The following is a 19372-nucleotide window of genomic DNA, read 5'->3' on the forward strand; positions in this document are numbered from 1 at the left end:
GACAAATTCTAGAAACGAATAATAAGAATGTGTATTATACCTAATACTATAATTAACACTGTTAAATGCATTCTTTAATCTTTAGCAAATTAAGATTAATTACCATGCTTACATTATTGATTATGATCTACAATGTTAGATTTAAGACTTATATAATTTCTTACTTGATCTTTTGTCTACAAATTCAGAGATTACTTTGTTAAATTTGATTCTTTAGGTACTCTGAGTGTAAAACCACATCACTAAAGCGTTTCTGACTCATTACTCGTAAATAGGTTTTTATAAGGTTCGATTTAGAAAACAATCTCTCTGATATTGCTGCTGTGAGAGCGACGGTAAAAGACATGAAATAAACCGTGCATACATCAGAATAACTGAAAGTCAATGAACTGTTTTGTTTCACAGTGAGAGCAGCAAGCTCTATCACATAATTCATGTCCTTTCATGATGTGTTTGAACCAGTGGACGCGATTGGCTTCCAAGACTGGGGGAGCAAGGCGCCAAAACTTGGGGGATAGAAGAATTTGCTTTCCGTTGATACATAGAGTTTAGCATAGTGCGGGGAGATTAACTGGCAAAAAAATGCGGAAGGGCAACTGCCCCCTCGACCCCCCTAATCGCCGCCAATGCTTCTGACTGATAATATTTGTGACCAGTGGCGGCGATTATGAGAGCGAGGAGGGGCAGATGCCCCACTACGTTTTGCCACTTTTGCCCCTACACTATGCTAATTTTTTTCTACAAAGGGAAATATACTGTCTTTGTCCCGGTTTTGGAACCCAATCGCCGCCACTGTTTGTGACTGAAATAATAATTTGGAAATGTTGCATTTTTTTTAGATTCGTTGCGGAGCCCAGTGTCCGTAGAACTTGACAATAAAGACGGTTATATAAGTTTCTATGTGTCTACAACTGCTTTCATGTATTTAAAACGATTGTCCAGCTGTGAGGAAACTGTTTCTATCATCGTGTAAAATATTGATACTTTGAACTCTCTTGATTGGTATGCCTTTGGTCCTGAGAGGTTCTAAAGTGCTTTCTTTATCTTTTGATTGTTTTGGCAAAAATACACTTTGAAATCTACTTGACACAGATTTTCATCACTTCGGCAAGTGATTGAGATGATCCCCAAAGCTCAGTCAATTCTGAGAGAGCTTTCCCCACGAGATCATGTGCACCCATTAATATCAAGAGATTCTGCTTGTTACGACTTAAAACTGATATTTATCTGCTTCGAGATAATAAAATGAAAATATTGAATGTTTTTCTTAAGGCCTATAGCCTTTCATTTGACTTCCCGCGTGTTAATATTAAATAACAAAAGCTTTCAAAACATCACAAAACATCTATTTAAGAGCATAGGCCTACACGTATTATCTTCCTGTCCATTGGATTGAGCGTTTTGAGAGTTTGTCTCGGCTCATTTCCAAGGCTGAGCCGATACCACTTTGAGCCGTTACCGATACTCTTACCGATACCGATACTTTGAGAATTGCAATCAAAATTTGTTCAAAATATTGATCAATATTGGTGTGTAAATATTTTTCTCTAATTATATGCATCAGTTTACCAAGATATTTGCTTTAGGATGTTCAAGAATTATATCAGAATATGTTATGTAATAAAAAATACAGTTTCCGTCCAAAATTTGTGCAAAATAAAAATGAAAGTTTGAATTTTGCATAATTTTCAGGATAATTAGACCCGTGAAAGACCAAAATGCAGGAAAAGTATCGGCTGGTATCGGTAGATGATTTCCAACCGATACTTTCCGATACCGATACATCGACATCGACATCCACATCGGCTCACCCCTACTCATTTCATATTCATGGATTTTAAGTCTTGCCATCGCAGAACATAGTGTTGCCAAAAAATTATAGTCATTGCAAGCAGGATTACTTCCTTACCTTCCACATCATATTTAAGAACAAAGTTTAAATTATGAGTTGTGCAATGTACGTAATACGATTTAGGCACTGACATACGCAGAGGTGACCTAATGGAGCTTCAGCTCCTTCTGAAATTTTAAAATTTTAAAATGAAGCCGTTAAGAACTTGGAAAAACCAGGAGTACTAAATGAAACCCTCCTTAGATAAACCCTGTTTACCATTTTTGTCCTGGTAAAAGTTTCAAAACGAAGGTTACAAGTCGTAATTATGAAATATGTTCTCTGCAACCTGCATCCATACAAAACCACCAACTTTGGGCCTCACACGTTACTATAATCTTCTTGCAGCGGAGTCAGTCTAACAGAAAGATAAGTCATGAAAATCAATTACAGCCTTCCGGCGTTTCGGGCATAGTCCCGGCTACCCCAGCCTAGTTACGCCCCTGCAGCCAATGGCAATTCTTAAAACAATTGTAGCAGTAATCACTACCTTGTCTTGCATCACTAGGAAATCAGAAAAGGAAGAAATCTCGCCATGCAACTGTATAGTGCGATATAGTGGCTCCGTCTAGTTCGCGGCACATTTTGGTACTAGGTGTAGTGCAGGTGAATCCCGGTGTCAGGCTGGTGCAAGGAAATTTGGGTATTTATGTGAACCATAAATATATATTTTTAAAAAACTGCATCACTAAACTTACATCGTTTACTGTTACCGTTAACACTTTAAAAACGGTCATGGTAATGTTGTCTTGTGGTGCTTAGAGAGTAGCGGAAATTAACGGTCTTTCACCATTATTTCTCAGCCAACTTTTAACTGCTCCACCTAATGTTAGTCCATCTGATGTTTTCCACTATGCTCTTTCGAAACAGCATCCTTATTGCCTACATCTTTAACAAACGTTTTCTTAATCTCGGATCTTACGCTCTGGTTACGCAATAAACTGGTACGCGTAACTAATATATCCTCAGACTGGTCTGTGCATAATTATCCTTCAGGAACTAATGTTTTTACAGCTCCTGTTATATAACATGGCCGACACAGAAACGAAGCAATATTGTCATCAAGGATTCTGCTGCTTCCTGGCGTACTTGCAAGTAAAATGTTCGACAATTAAAGCTTTCCGCTTCAAATTTCAGCATTGTCATGCTGCATCATAAATTCGCAGTGTTGCCATCTGTTATGAATTAATGAATTAGAGCTGTGGGTGCGTCGGCACACTTCGTACACCCTTGATAGTGTACGAGGGAAAATTATCTTATCAAAAACTCTTACCTTAACATTAAAAAAAGGAGTGGACCTAGAACGCTATGACGCCAGAGACCCCGGGTTCGAATCTCAAATGGCCATGAGTGCTTTTTTGTGAGTATCTCTTCATCTATTTCATCATATCATCACTAGACCTCGGATATTTAGGTTCTAGAAAGTGTGCTTTTAGGTTCCTAAAATAGGCTCTAAAAATCCTAAAATAGGTTCGAAAACCCTAAAATGGGTTCTAAAAATTCTAAAATAGGTCCTAAAAATCTTCAGTTAGGGTCGAAAAATCTTGAAGTAGGTTCAGAAAAACTTGAAATAGTTCAAAATTCCTGAAGAATGTTGATTAGGTATAGTCACAGGCAATGATAATGGAACGCCCATATCCTGAAATACGTACTATCTTGCATAACATTATGTGTGTTGCCTAACCGTACGGCGATGGCAGAACTTACCATTGGAAACTGTTATTAAAATCCACTCTTCGCCGTATAGTAAGGTAACAATATTTTTTTATGTTATCCACAGTCAAACTCCGCAATTTTGTCTGTGAGAATCATCTTGTATGCTGAAAATAATATTTCAACAAAAACATAGTCAGTGGTGGAAACTTCAAAGCTTAAATGTTAGTTTGCAAGACGTGAATGCCACAAAGTACCAAAGTGACGCGAAAGTGAACAAGACCACGCAGATCAGACCACTTTTGATTGTACAGGTAACAGTGGCACCAGACATTTTGCTTTGTTTAGAGCTTTGAAAAATCACTATGGACTTGGAGGAAGAGGACAGAAAGTATGTTTCAAACACTTCCGTCATTGAATTTTTTCGTGACCAAACAAAGCAAATGCCTCTGTGTGACATAAAAATCATGTAAAACCTTTAAAAATATATAAAAACCTAAAGAAAGGCTTGATTTAGGTGAATAAATCTAAAATAGATTCTAACAAGCAGAATAAGTTCTTTTAAGCACTATAAAACTTCATCAGTCGTTGTGTTTTCTTTAAAGAAACGCTGACATAACTTAGTATTTCTTACATTCCTGCAAAGGAAAAATAGGTAAAAAACCTAAAATCCGAGGTCCAATCATCACTCGACCAATCTTCGCGATTAGAATGAGTCCAGTTCGAAGGTTAAAGTAATCAATCTTCTCGTATGCTATTTCTTCAAACGTGTCGTAGTGTTTTATTATTTTTGAACTTTTCATGTTACAGTTAATAGCACAATAAAGATCAGTACGATTGCTAGCAGTTTCTCTGTACAGATTACGAGATTTGAGAAAATATGTTTCTAAGTTTACTAATAACAATTCTATATTATGCTCCTAACTGAGCTACAAAAGGGGCCTGTTAACGTCGTCGCCATATTGAAGGGGTCCCTGGTACGAAACAGACAAGACACTAGTTCGGATCCCTCTTTAAACTGTAGGTCCAGACCCGATTAGTCTATTTGTGCATAAGGTGGAAAACAAACTCTCGAGTAGTACAAAGGCATGGCAGATGAATTTCCTAACATCCTCATATAATTTGAAGCTGGGAATCGAATCCGGACCCTTGATAACAATATAGTCTACATGAGAGAACGAATTTCAGTTCAGTAAAACGCAATAGAACAGTTATCACTGTTGATTTTTATTTTCTTATATTTGAGCTTATTATGTTACAGTTAATAAGCTCAATTATAATGAAAACACTACGACACGTTCGCAGAAATAGCATACAAAAAGATTGATTACTTTAACCTTCGTATTGGACCTATTCTCTGCGAACCCTTCAGCACTAGGCAAACCCAGGCACTTGGAGACCCTATGGGTGAGAATGAGGAAGGGAGATTACTTTATCCTCTTGCACCCTTCCCCTAAAGTGGTATAAGCTAAGCTAAATAGTCAAGTGTCTCCATGTAATCTATTATATGCCAAAGATCCTTAACACGAAATAGGTAATATACGTGGGTAGTTAGCGTTACGCGCCCCGAAACCAAAGTCTTGGTTTTCATGGTATTTTTTCCTTTCATAATCATTCATCCTCATAGTGGATATTAAGACCGTCCTGGATCTTTGTACTGCGTCAGTAAAGTTTTTTTTACGAAAATTCCCCTCCGTTAGAAAAACATTCAAATTTCAAATTTAAAAAAAAAAAAATAGGTTCAGAATTCCTTTTGACACATCCACATGAATCTTTGTGTTATTTGGTTTCGTTTTTGCCAAGATACCCGTAATAGTTTTCTGGCACTGCAAACCTAGCTTCTATCTAGAACGGTGCTATCGTGAGTGATTTGTGTCACACACCATCCACCAGAGTTCTTTATACCCATATATGCACGCGGTACACCATAACAATGTTAACATAATTATCAGTAACCATGCTAGGGATTTCTGTGAAAAGTAAAATACATTTGCAAGAAATCTATTGTTATTCTGGCGAATGAAATGGCAAGGCAGGGATGCCCATTCCCCAAGACCTATGACACACTCCCCCCAAAAAAGGTAGAACATTCCCCTCGCCCCCTCTTTTTGCCGAACTTATTACTCAAATTTGGGGAACAATATAATATAGACATATTTAAGCAATGTAGGTTTCATTTAGATATTGTTTGCAATATAAATATCTACATGTTTATTGTGAAAAACTAAATATGCTGACCAAGGCAGTAATTTATTTATTAAAAACATAAACTAAAACGTAACGTTTCAACCTTCTAGCAAGGTCTTCATCAGACTCTGTATCAAGTACAAATAGGAGAAATGAAAAAAAGGCTGAAAAACAGGTTGAAACAACATAGGGATGATGTACGACTTATGAGAGAGAGAAATGCAATATTTAAACACACGAGAGAAACAGGACATGACATAGTGTGGGATGAGGCTAAGCAGATAGGAAGGGAGAAGAGAATGCTAGTGAGAAAATGGATGGAAGCCAAGGAAATAGTGAAGAAAGGTGAAGAAGACATAATGAACTGGAATGGGGGACTGAAGTTAAACAAAGAATGGAAGAAGGTGTTAGAAAGAGTGGAAAGGACAAGAGAGAAAGAGGAGAGGAGAAGGGAGAAAATGATGGAAAAGGAGCGTGAGATAAAAAGTCCAACCACATTCTATATGAAAGTAATGATGTTTAGCCTTTTAGGTGAAAGTACAGTTGGAAAGTGAAAGCCACCTTCTAGAAAGTTCCTAACAACTTTCTAATAGTCTGGAGGGAGTAATGTTTGTGTATATATAATGCCCTTTTTGTGTATTTTTTTACTTTTGTACTTGATACAGAGTCTGATGAAGACCTTGCTAGAAGGTTGAAACGTTACGTTTTAGTTTATGTTTTTAATAAATAAATTACTGCCTTGGTCAGCATATTTAGTTTTTCATAACCATGGAAACAAGGCTTAATGGTGTTATAATGTTTATTGTATATTACTAATGTAGGTTTACATATTGTAAATTGTTAGAGATAAATGCGTAAGTAATGTTAAAAGATTGGTATCTAGGTTTGCATATGGAAAAGTTGGAGATAAAGGTTGAGTAGTTGATTGATTGATTTGTTGTTTTAAGTCCACTTTATGCACAGGGAGGCTAATCGGGACTGGACCTACAGTTTAAAGTTGGATCCGAACCACTGTGCCATGTGTCTCCAACGGGTATCGAACCCGGAAACCCTTGACTACAAGGCGAGGACGTTACAACTACGCCATCGGGGAGGCCCAGGGTGAGTAGTGATAGTAGGAATATATAGTAAGATATTATATGTTGACCAATTATTAATTTGGTTGAACAGATCAAAGCTTGGTTTACAGATTATTAATTTGGTTGAACAGATCAAAGCTTGGTTTACAGATTATTAAGATTGGTTATAGCATTGGTTATATAAAGAAGATATGTATGGAATAAGGATATGTAGGGATAGCAGTGGCTGGGAGGAGAATCGTCAGCCCTTGAAGAGAGTGTCTCCAAAGAAAAGATATGAACTTGATGATCGCTACAAATAAAAAAAAAATATGGTTAAGTAACCGTCTATGAAGCTTTTTTCGGCGTACACTTACACACTTCAATTTTCATTGCAGTCATTTAGCGTCGCTTTTCTGCCACCTTTAGCTAATCGTGATGATTTCTGATTAGGATTAGTGATGATTTGAATAAATCATCGATGAAGGCATTCTCAGAAAGAGGATCCACACTTATGTTAGACAGCCGCGGCTGGTGACTCTTCGAAGATGCTGCTACAGATGCGTTTACAATGGACCCCCCCTGGGGCTTGGCGTACGCATGACTTTTTCGGAGGTGACTGGAAATATAAAAGTGGGTATCACATAGCTGCTTTCTAGGTAGCGGTGGGATAAACTATAAAATATGTTGCAATCTCCTCTTATAATTTTGGTATTAAAATCTAAGCTGTTTGAGGACAAAAATAATAATCGGGAGTCATTTTAAACGGAGTGTGATTTTACCACCTTTCTTCCAGTTTGCTTTCATTTTAAAGTTTTGATTTTGTAAAAATTTCAAGCTTGGATGTTGCCCCATCAGCTCCCCCTCCCCAACAGTGCTTGAAATAACAAAACGTACCTGATGCTTCACAATGACTGCTTCACATGCCACGCGGCTGACGCAATGAACCACGCGAAAACATTTCGGGTCTGAGCCTGAAACCAGTTGGAACAATGCACGTTTGTGAAGCTATCCGCGCTTACGTCAGAACACGAAGGGAGGGGCATGACTATAAAAGGTGTTTGAGGATTGTGAGATAAGTGAGACCTCACGTTTTTCTTCGTCCTATGCACTGAAGTGCTTGAAAATCATTAGAGAATAGACTTTTAGCATTTAAAAAGGGTGATTTAGGTCAAATATCAAATTTAAATATTCGAACATACGTTTTTCATAGCAGAAAGCATTTTCAGAAACTAGAAATGCATGGATTATACTTCAATAGTTGCAATCTATACAACTTAACACCAAAATGGATTAAAGGCTAGGCAATAATGTCAATTCGTGTTCCAGATTTTCACACCTGGTCAGTGCCGGCTTTTATCTTTCACTCTTTTCCGTGTGTGTGTATCGATATGCACAATATAAATATGTAAAATATGAATCAAAACCTTATATATGTACAAATATGGAAAACAAAAACTGAATATTGCGTGTCTACATACCATGATGCGCAAAGATAATACAAAATATAATTGATTTCAGCTTATAAATATATATTTACATATAAATCCGTTTCCTGCTAATGACTCTTGACTGTTGCCCATGCTAAGATTACGGCGCGAACAGAAGCCCTGTCTGCATGTCTCTCTAACTGATGACGTCAGGCCAATTAAAAGACGTTTTCATTTCAGTGACGTAGCACGTGAATTTCAGCTGTGTTTGAAGGAGTGTTTCTCGAGGACCAAAACAAATATCACCGAGATTTTTGCACATCTCTTTTTCGTGTCATTAGCCGTAAAACGAATGGATTTAAAACGTATTCCATGTCATATTGGAAATGTCCATTCAAATTTAAACAACAAACGGTTGCGTCCGTTTTAGTAATTTAGCAGGCAGTCTGTTAAATTTTAACAGTAGAATATTGTACATGTTGCTTTACTTATAACAATGTGTACGGTGTCATATAATTTTGTAATATAATTAAAATTTATTATTTTATAATCCTATTAAATTGAGGCTATTCAGTGAGCATATTAACACCACATTTCTTCTATATCTGCCTTTGTCAGTTTCATCTGATCATGACCATCCTCTTGATGAACTTGATTATCTACAAGAAATACACAAATCAAAAGTTATGTGTCTCACCATAACATTAACTGAAAATAGCTACATTTTGAGATCTGCCACTTTTCTATACAATGTCCTTTGTATAGAACTTTTATTATACAGGGTTATTAAAAAAGAAAGAGCAGATTATAAAACTTTGAACCTTCCTTCATCCATTATCCATTGATGTATGGCACGTGTTTCTATCTTTTATAGTTCGTGTGAAATAAACATTTGAAATCTGCTCTTTCTTTCTGAATAACCCTGTATTTTATAAATTGTTCCAAGTAGCAGGTTACTTTTATTCTTAATTATTGCCTCTTATTCGAAGTAAAAGTGTTCATATAACTGAAATAGTGTAAGGCATTAAATTTCTTAATTTATATTATATTTTATACATACTCCTTATAAGTAGTATAAGTTAACAATTGGGGATAAATGATAGACGCTTTAAGTTTTTAGATTTAGAATGTTTAATGTGACTTCATACATCAGCATCCAACGAGGATTCCATTGTTCCATTAGACTGTAGCATTCACAGCTGTTTTCTGCACCTACAGAGGTTCTATCTTGACCCTGAACAAAATAAAAATCGTAATTAATTATTTTGAAGACATGCTTTAGTAAGAAATGCAAGCAGAAAGAACTACATTCACTAAGGTTCGAATAATTATAACCTAAAATCTTCATGATATCTAAAACGTATACACACACACACATACATACATACATACATATATATATATATATATATATATATATATATATTATTACAAGAATTTCATCTCCATTCTTATTTAATTATACTATTTGTAATGTGGGTCTTCAGAGAGTCAATATAATTAAAGATTTAGAAATAATTCTGGATTCTAAACTCACTTACAAGAACCATGTTGATAAAGTAGTACTTAATGATTTCAAAACTCTGGGATTTATATTTAGAAACACAAAGGAAATGCAGTGTAGTAAAGCCTTAACAGTTGTGTATAATGCTCTGGTGAGGAGTAAATTGGAATACGCTAATGTAATCTGGAGTCCTTACTTCCAATTATATATTGATAAACTCGAACGAATCCAGAATAAATTTTTAAGATATCTGTTCTTTAAAAAATATAAAAAATCGTCTTATGTGTTAAGAATACCTTATAATATGCTACTAACTGAGTTTGAATTTTCCTCTTTGAAAACTAGATCTGATATTGCAAAGCATATTTTATTATATAAAGTTGTTAATGGTCTAACCGAAACAGAAGAAGTTTTGCAAAGATTAAACTTCTGTACTAAACCTCAATCATTAAGATTGTGTCAACCGTTTATATACACTTTTTCCAAAAATTTGGTCCATCAGAATTCTGTGGTCATTAGTATGTGTAGACTACATAATAGTATTGTTAAGGATAAAATTGATGTAGATTTTGCATTCCCTTACGCAAAGTACATATCAGTAATAAAGGGCTACTATTCAAGACAAAGTTATTGAATTGCACTTAACTTTATGGATTTGTATATTATCTCTTATGTTTATATGTTCGATAATCTGAAAAATATCAAAATGAGAGTTGGGTGTTTATCTCTTTTGTTTAGTGTGGGTTTTAATATGGAGTTTCGTTATACTGTTTGAAGTCTGAAGCTTTAGCTTCATGTATATTTGTACTATAGTATTATTCTAGTTTTATAATTTTTCTTATGTTGTATTATGTTTGTCGGTGGGTATATTGTATTGTATTTTGTATTGTATTTTTTAACTTTTTTTGTGTTGCATAATGTGAGTATTGGGTTTGTGATATCCCATTGTAATTGGAGCATTACTCTGTTATGGGATTGCTTATAAATAAATAAATAAATAAATATAAACATAAACTAAAAATACTGCGAAAATATACAAAATAGCTATTGATTCTATGAAGCATTTCACAAAATTGTTTTTTTCTTTTGCAGTGGAATGTTCCACAAAACGTTATCAGAATTATACAATTTTTGGGGTGAAACAAAACTGCAGATATGTTTTTAATAAAATAAAATAAATCATTGTCTGTTGAATTTTTAAAATATATACACGTTTTTGGGCAAAATATGATATGAAGGTAAAATATGGTTTTGAAAAGTTATGCACTTACTACACAGGACCAAAAAATTCACTTAGGCATGGGGTAACAGGACAAACTATAAATGTGAGGTCATAAAATTCCGAACATTATTAAATCTGTTCTAGTGTACGATGGCTAAAGTTGGCTACCGGTCTAATCTTGTACAGTCAGTAACAATTGTATTCCTAGCATGTGCATGTGTGTGTGCGTGCCTGTAGATTATGGTACGCGGTAGTCTCCTCCAGATTTAAAAATAATCTTATTCTTTCATTAACACTTAGTATTTTTTAAGGTGATATCAAAAGTTTCTGGAGCACGGAAACGTGTATTTAGAATGTATTCCGAAACGTTTTCTCAATATGGTATATAAAGTTAATTTTTTAAAAATGCAACTCTCGCACTACTCATTCATCGTTACTGATCCATAATTGTTACTTGTTGACAAGCATTAAACTTATTTGCCCAATCATAGAAGAATTACGGGTTATTCTTTGGGGAGGCTGTGAGTGATGGATCACTTGTAACTTCAATGAGATTTACTTATGTTTCTACCTTCTAAATGTTGTACCCTTTTTCAAGTTATACCCACTTTATACTCTGCTACACAAAATATCAATACTTACTTGTACATGCTGCATCCTTGAACTGGACTTCAAAATAATTTGTTGCAGATCCTTGCCTTTCTCTTTATTTCCTTTACCATGCTGGCTCGAACTGAAGTTCCACTCTGTGATACGTTCCTCAAGTTTAGATACTTTGGCGAGTTTTCACTCACCAGTGGTCCACCTCCCTCCCTGGACCATGAGAGCCTCATGAACCCTTTAAGGCCCAACTTGGCTCTTTAGGCCCTCTTTAGCCCTTTCAGGGTTCCTTAGGGCCCCTTTGAGGGCCCCTTGGAACTCCCTTCAGCCCCAGTTTCCCTCTAGGGGGAAAACCAACACTGCAGAGGAGATCCTGGCCAATGGGGGAGCCCAGGTCAGATGGGACGTGGGGTACCTCCATGCCTTCCGCCCTCCTTCCCACCGAAACCCCCCTCCCCGTGGAAATGAGCCCCCCAGCGTTCCCGGACGCCGTAGTGATGGTGCAGCAGAAGAAGATCTAGGGATCAACCCTCCGTAGTGAGTGCCGAAAGGGACGAGAGAGGCCCATGCACACACACACTCACAAACATACGAACACAGACATACACAAAAAATAAATCCAAAAGCTATGAGCTAAACTAAAGAAGGAATCGGGGGTTAACTACAATGGCTCTAGTCTACCAGATACGGTGACACCGGCCGCCATACAGCAGCCGGATGTCACCCTTAATAACTATTGTGGTCTCTAGCCGCTCGAACGGCCGGAAATCACCCTTAACCACTACGGTGACACCAGCCACCATACAGCAGCCGGACGTCACTCTTACTAACTATTGGGTCTCCAGCCGCTCAAACGGCCGGAGACCACCACTTAGTAACTATGGTGACACCAGCCGCCATACAGCAGCCGGATGTCACTCTTACTAACTATTGGGTCTCCAGCCGTTCAAACGGCCGGAGACCACCACTTAGTAACTATGGTGACACCAGCCGCCATACAGCAGCCGGATGTCACCCTTAATAACTATTGTGGTCTCTAGCCGCTCGAACGGCCGGAGACCACCGCTTAGTAACTATGGTGACACCAGCCGCCATACAGCAGCCGGATGTCACCCTTAATAACTATTGTGGTCTCTAGCCGCTCGAACGGCCGGAGACCACCACTTAGTAACTATGGTGACACCAGCCGCCATACAGCAGCCGGATGTCACCCTTAATAACTATTGTGGTCTCTAGCCGCTCGAACGGCCGGAGACCACCACTTAGTAACTATGGTGACACCAGCCGCCATACAGCAGCCGCATGTCACCTTACTGACTATTGGGTCTTCAGCCGCTCGAACGGCCGGAGACCACCCTTAATCACTAAATAAGCATAAACACCCATATACTATCTTAGAAATAGCGGTAGCACAGAAACTCTATGGTATGTGGAGATAGTTTTAGTGTAAGATAATGTTTAGGCCCAGCCATTTCGCCATTCCCACTTGCCTCTTGTTGTCGGTGCTTATCTTGAACCAAGATGAGGTTCTGAAGAGTGTCGAAGCTGAGGCCATGGACGCCTGCAGGAGGGGAATCCCAAAGCAGACTTTGGATTGACATTAGCGTGATTTCGACTAAGATAATGGCACAGCACGGTAGTCAAGCATATCAGCTTATTTAACACATTTCTGGTTGTTTTACGAGTGAGAAGCTAGGATTTAATAGTCCGGAATATACGCAATGTTTTAAATCATGATTAGCATTTGTACATAAAGTTAATATTTGCACAGAATGTAAATCTACTGTGTACTCTGTTTTCCTCTTTTACGTGGACATGTCCTACACATTAGCCTTATTCCCAGCGTACGAGAGGATTTTTTTTAAAAAAATAACATAAATGTCCTACATTTTTAGCGTCACATAATTCGAATTAAGAAAAATACATGTTCCACTCAAACAAGGAGAAATCACAAGAAACATCATGCAAGTTGCAAGTCTATGTACTGCACTCCCTTACTCCATACTGAAATTTATTTTGATCCAAATATTTTCTGCTGGATCGAAGACTGAATATTTAATCAATGGAGCCACATTCTGTTGATGTCGCTTTTCGATGTTTTGGGATGGAATCAATCATGGATCTTTGAAGGTGTTTAACATTCCTATTCAATATTTTCATTGTAAAGCGGGGGATATACATAAGAAAGTTATTGAACAAAAAATCACACCAAATGAAACTTCTTGAAACATTTACATTTCTGTGAAGGACATTATTTTTCATGTTATTTCAAGTTATGATAAATACCGAATATTTGTTTGACAATTCAGGTCATAATGCAAATGTTGATAGATTATTTTAATTAATATCAGCACAATGGACTAATAAGATAAATACATTTATTGTAAAAAGAAGGTAAAAGAAGAAGAAAAGTGCATAGCACCACGCCATGAAGGCGTATAGGGGGTGTGGGGGTAACGCCCCACACTTTCTTGATCCGGTCGTGAGTGGGGTTAATGTGATCAGCATCACGCCCCTGACCGCCTTTACCCCCCAGGGTTTCCCCCAGGTACCCATGTTATTCGACGCTGGTTAGGCGCCGGGGAAAAGTTAGAAAAGTTCCCGGATTTGAACCGGCCGGGGATCGAACCGGGGACCTTTATCATGGTAGTCAGACGCGTTACCGACTGAGCCACCGAGGCCACTTAATACATTTATTGTAGAGTTTGTAAATGGTTTGATATTGGGTCAATATAACTACAAAGAGTTTGACTGTTCGGAGTTGCATAAGTACGAATATATATTTTGACAAAAACGGAAAGTTTGACAACCGGGGTCTCCTCTAAGTAGTGCGACCGAAAGAATGTGTACTGAGAAGTGTAATGTTTGGTATTGATTACAAATTTGGAAATTTTATATTTATGAAATCACTACAAAATCACATATTTTTTTTAAAGCTAAAACTGTGTCAATTTTACATTACTTGTTAATGTGTTGTGTTAAAGTATATTATTTAATGCGAACGATTTGTACATTTTGACTTACAGTCCTAAATTTTGGGACAGCATGTCCTACTTTTTCGTTATAGTGATCTGGTAACCTTACTTATTCGGGCAAGTACGTGAATTCTAATGCTTTGTGCTGTAACACTGTATTTTCACAACATTTTATAGATATCTTTTCCTTCCACTTTTGTTTCACTTGTCGCACTTGCCCAAAAATCGGAGACCCTGCAGGCGCCCATGCCAGAGCCTCACGATGACATCGAAAAATGACAAATTGAAACAAGGGAAATTGGTAGCCTGGTAATGATGATCGTGAGGTAAGTGCTATGTACCGATAGCAGAGCTGACACGTCACAACCTTCTTGATTGATTAACATGATCCTAACGTAATCTATAACTTATGTACATTAATCTGAACTTAATCTAAATATTCTTACTGTTGTATGATAGGAAAACTATCTTTCTACTCCGATCTGGAATTCTCTTCTTTCGTAGTTGTAAAAGTGTATTCTAAACATAACACTGGCCATGTATTTTTTCTGCTAAATCTCATATCTATAAGTATCCTGTGTTGCATTGCGTATTCTACATCTATCCTCCCTATTGCAGGTTTCTTACAAAGCAGTCCTGCCCTGCCAAATCTTGCTATTTCTTTTGTTGCATAGACTAATGTAGTATTACTTATATATCGCAGTTTCTCTATGAAACTGTCCTGCTTAATTTTTATATCTCTTTTTTGCAAAGTCTAACATAGTATTTCTTATCTATCGCAGTTTCTCTATGAAACTGTCTTGCTAAATTTTGATATCTCATTTGTCGGATAGACTAAAGTAGTATTACTTATCTACCGCAGTTTCTCTAAGAAACTGTTATGCTTAACTGTGATTTCTCTTTTGTTGCATAGACTAACATTGTATTACTTATCTATCATAGTTTCTCTATGAAACTGTTCTGCTTAAGTTTGATAACTCATTTGTTGCACAAACTAAAGTAGTATTACTTATCTATCGTAGTTTCTCTATGAAATTGTCCTGCTTAATTTTGATTTCTCCTGTTTGCATAGACTAACTAGTATTACTTATCTGTCACCCCAGTTTCTCTATGAAACTGTGCTGTTAAATTTTGATATATCTTTTGTTGCATAGATTAATGTAGTATTAGTTATCTATCGCAGTTTCTCTATGAAACTGTTATGCTAAATTTTGATATCTCATTTGTTGAATAGACTAATGTAGTATTACTTATCTATCGTAGTTTCTCTATGAAACTGTTCTGCTTAAGTTTGATAACTCATTTGTTGCACAAACTAAAGTAGTATTACTTATCTATCGTAGTTTCTCTATGAAATTGTTCTGCTTAACTTTGATTTCTCTTTTGTTGCATAGACTAACATAGTATTACTTATCTATTCCAGTTTCTCTATGAAACTGTCCTGGTGAATTCTGATATCTCTTTTCTTGCATAGACTAACATAGCATTACTATCTATCGAAGTTTCTCTATGAAACTGTACTGCTGAATTTTGATTTCTCTTTTGTTGCATAGACTAACATAGTATTACTTATCTATCGTAGTTTCTCTATGAAACTTTCCTGCTTAACTTTGATTTCTCTTTTGTTGCATAGACTAACATAGTATTACTTATCTATCGCAGTTTCTCTATGAAATTATACTGCTAAATTTTGATATCTCTTTTGTTGCATAGACCAATGTAGTAATATTTATCTATCCACTGTGACCTATCTTCCAATACATTGGTGTGGCATGCACAACATTGTTTTTCTCCTGTCTTGCTAAACCTACTTGAGGCTTACATTCTAGGTTGTATTTTTTTTTTTAGTGTCGTGTTGTTCCATCAAAATTATCTCTAACTCCACGACGCTTATACATTTTACGGTGTGACTTGAATACCATTGCTTTCCCACATATTCCTGTATTTATTTTTAGTGTCGTGTTGTTTCATCAAAATTATCTCTAACTCCACGACGTTTATATTTTACGATGTGACTTGAATACCATTGTTTTCCCACATATTCCTTGCTAGGTTATATAATTCATGTTTTTATTTCCAAATTAGCTATAATGAAAGAAATAGTAGGTGATTCTTGTGAGGTCCCCTATTAGGTCCCTAAACCCTATATACTAATTCCTAATATTTCTTAGGGCTAAGTACTAATAGTATTTGACTAGAACCTTATGGTATTTTAGAAGAAGAAACTTAAGGTATTTGACAAATATATAACAGAGTCCAAATATTGCAAAATAATTTGAACTGGTGATGGAGAAGATCACGCCAGAATTAAACATGACTTCAGTAGAACAATAAAGGTAGGATATGGAACAATGCAGAGAGAGTGTCATTTACATGAAGACCCTAAGTACATGGAAAGAGGCAAGGAAGGAAAATAGAGGCTGTCCGATCTCCTTTTCAGGGGTTTGTAAATAGAAGGTGACCCTTCCCTCCGCGACAGAGTAGTTAGCGTAGCATGCCACCTAGCCTGTGGTCCTAGGTTCCAATTCTGGATAAAGTACTGGCATTTCATCAATTCACCATTCATTATCGTCTTCGCGATTATTCTAGAGAGGTATAAAGAGTGAGGCATGGACGTTTCTTCTACCGTAAACTCGGGTGACTTTGTGACAGACGTTACGTTTTGCGGTTTCTGGTGTCCCACGCTTATAGTGTTCATTCTGTTGAACGAGTGAGTCATTTGCGTGCCTGACTTGTGCACCAATCTGTTCTTCCAGCTGCTTTGCCGAAAAAAGCAGACAGCTGCTTTTCGTTGTCTGCACTGTGACCGTGCGAACATTGTCTGCAAATCTTTGTTCGTGTACGCTCTCTGAAGCAAGAAGGGGAAGACAGGGTAAGTTTTGTAGATACCGAAACAGTAGTGAATCATACGCTGCTGATGTGAAGTTTGTGGGACGTGGTGTGTGGGGATTGTATGGGTGATGTTGACAAATTTATGGGGTGACTTTGTGGCACGTTCTGTCCAACACGAAGGGCGCTCCGATTAATCTACTTCAATTTCTGTTCTTACAGACGCGCAAGAATGTAACGCACCTACAAAAAGCGCATAGGATACCGTTCATTTAGAAATGATTGTGAAGAAGCGTTAAATGATGTTCCAACTGAAATGAGACCTAAACGAAAAACTATTCGCGCTGCGGAGGAAAAGTACAATGAGGACCAAGTTTGCCCTAGCGTATCACGGAAGTGCAAGAGATCGGCTCTATTCTAAGTGGAAGAAAAGAACTGGTAAAAATTTTAAGTGGCCACAAAAAGCTAACTTCTTTACTCAAGAGGTGAAATATTGTCTAATCTGGACAAGCCTAGGAAAATTGGACGTCGAAAGATATTCATGGTTTCTGAAATCTCAAACTGATGATAGGACATGTCAACCTCCGTGGCGGAGTGATCAGCACAGCGTGCTGCGACGGCAGGGATCCCGAGTTCGAATCCCGGCTTGTGCTTTGGTGTTTATGAGCGTCTGTTCAATTTCTTCAACACCCACTGAGTAGGAGCAGCGTCCCGGTTTTCTTCTTCCTTGTCAAAATATTCTAATATGTTTCAGTTTGTGAATGACAACAGTATATTATGAGTAGCTGATCACAGCAAAATATCGTATATGTGGTCTTTCTGTACTTTCACTCATATTTAGCTATACATTGCAAACTGCACCCGAATGCATGGGATGATATTCTGACAACGGTTTGATTCATTATTTCAATTCTAACTAAATGTCTTGCAAAATAATTACCAGCATTCAAAACTTCATGTTTGAAATTCCTATTGTAGTTTCTTACTGAGATGCTGCAGTTTGATACTTTCTTGTGGTAAACAAAATCATGAAAAATGTCACAAAGTCACCATAGTTTACGGTATTGCAACAATTCTCATCTATCCTCAACGTCGCGACTAACAAATGAGGTAAAAAGTGATGGAAATTGGCAGTAGGGAACTGACAGGTAAGCACGAGAATGGAAGAGGACAGAAACAGAAATAAGAACCCAAATAAGATGAAGAATGAGCAAAATACCATAGAATGTAAGATGTCCATTTAGACGAGCTGCGTAAAACAGCCAAATACAAAAAGTTCGAGAATTCCTAGACAACAAATAAAATGAACGTACTGTATATGCGGTGTAGTAATGAATACACACACGTATGCATGAACACTGAAATCTGACCAAATAGGAACCGAGTTACAATGAAATAACCGGAGCAAATAACGAAACAAGAAACGGAATTGAAAAAAGTGTGTTGGTGTCCAGTGACTCATGGTGGGGCACATTCATTAGTCAGTAACTGCTAGATGCCTACGTTCTAGGTTCGAATCCTCGTTAAGGCACAGGTGCTGAGTTTGTTTCATCGTTTAATCATCATTTATTCACCATTCATCTGCATCGTAGCGATTAACGTAGACAGATTAAAAAAGCAACGTAAAAACAAGCAAGTACATCATTTACCCCAGCATAGGTACTTAGTACAGAACCCTTAACTATATCTCTATATCTGTGTGTAAATCAGGCAAGTCAGAGGCCCAGGGACTAGAATTCATATGCGAAGATTACAAAATCTGCATCAAATTCTTCAGATGACTTTGATGACTTCGGGAGTTGGCAACCTGACTTTTTACGAGTTGGCAAAGAGTTGACAAGGAACATTTTTTTCAATACGTGACCTAAAATTTGCCTAAAACAAGAGAAGAAATAAGTTCCTGTTCAAATGAAGTATTGAAGATTAGAAGTTAACAAAAATATGTTCCATTTTATGTTCGTATGTAGGAATACAAATATTTCACAATATAGTTCGCCAGTAGTTATGTACGAGCATGAAATAT

The sequence above is a fragment of the Lepisma saccharinum genome, chromosome 7, assembly GCF_977018435.1.
Source record: "Lepisma saccharinum chromosome 7, izLepSacc3.1, whole genome shotgun sequence".
Classification (NCBI taxonomy): Eukaryota; Metazoa; Arthropoda; class Insecta; order Zygentoma; family Lepismatidae; genus Lepisma; species Lepisma saccharinum.